The following is a 203-nucleotide window of genomic DNA, read 5'->3' as shown; positions in this document are numbered from 1 at the left end:
GGGGAGGTCCCACTGCCCGTCCCCGGGGTACGGGGCCGCCACGGTGTCACCCGGGGACACCGACATAGGGGGACACTGGGGACAGAGGGGGGACAGTGAGGGGACAGGGGGGACAGTCAGGGGACAGGGGGGACAGTGAGGGGACAGTGAGGGGAGGTCCCACTGCCCGTCCCCGGGGTACGGGGCCGCCACGATGTCACCCG

Source organism: Neopelma chrysocephalum, unplaced genomic scaffold (assembly GCF_003984885.1).
Source record: "Neopelma chrysocephalum unplaced genomic scaffold, ASM398488v2 Primary Assembly neopelma1_96186, whole genome shotgun sequence".
Lineage (NCBI taxonomy): Eukaryota > Metazoa > Chordata > Aves > Passeriformes > Pipridae > Neopelma > Neopelma chrysocephalum.
This window is presented reverse-complemented; position numbering follows the sequence as displayed.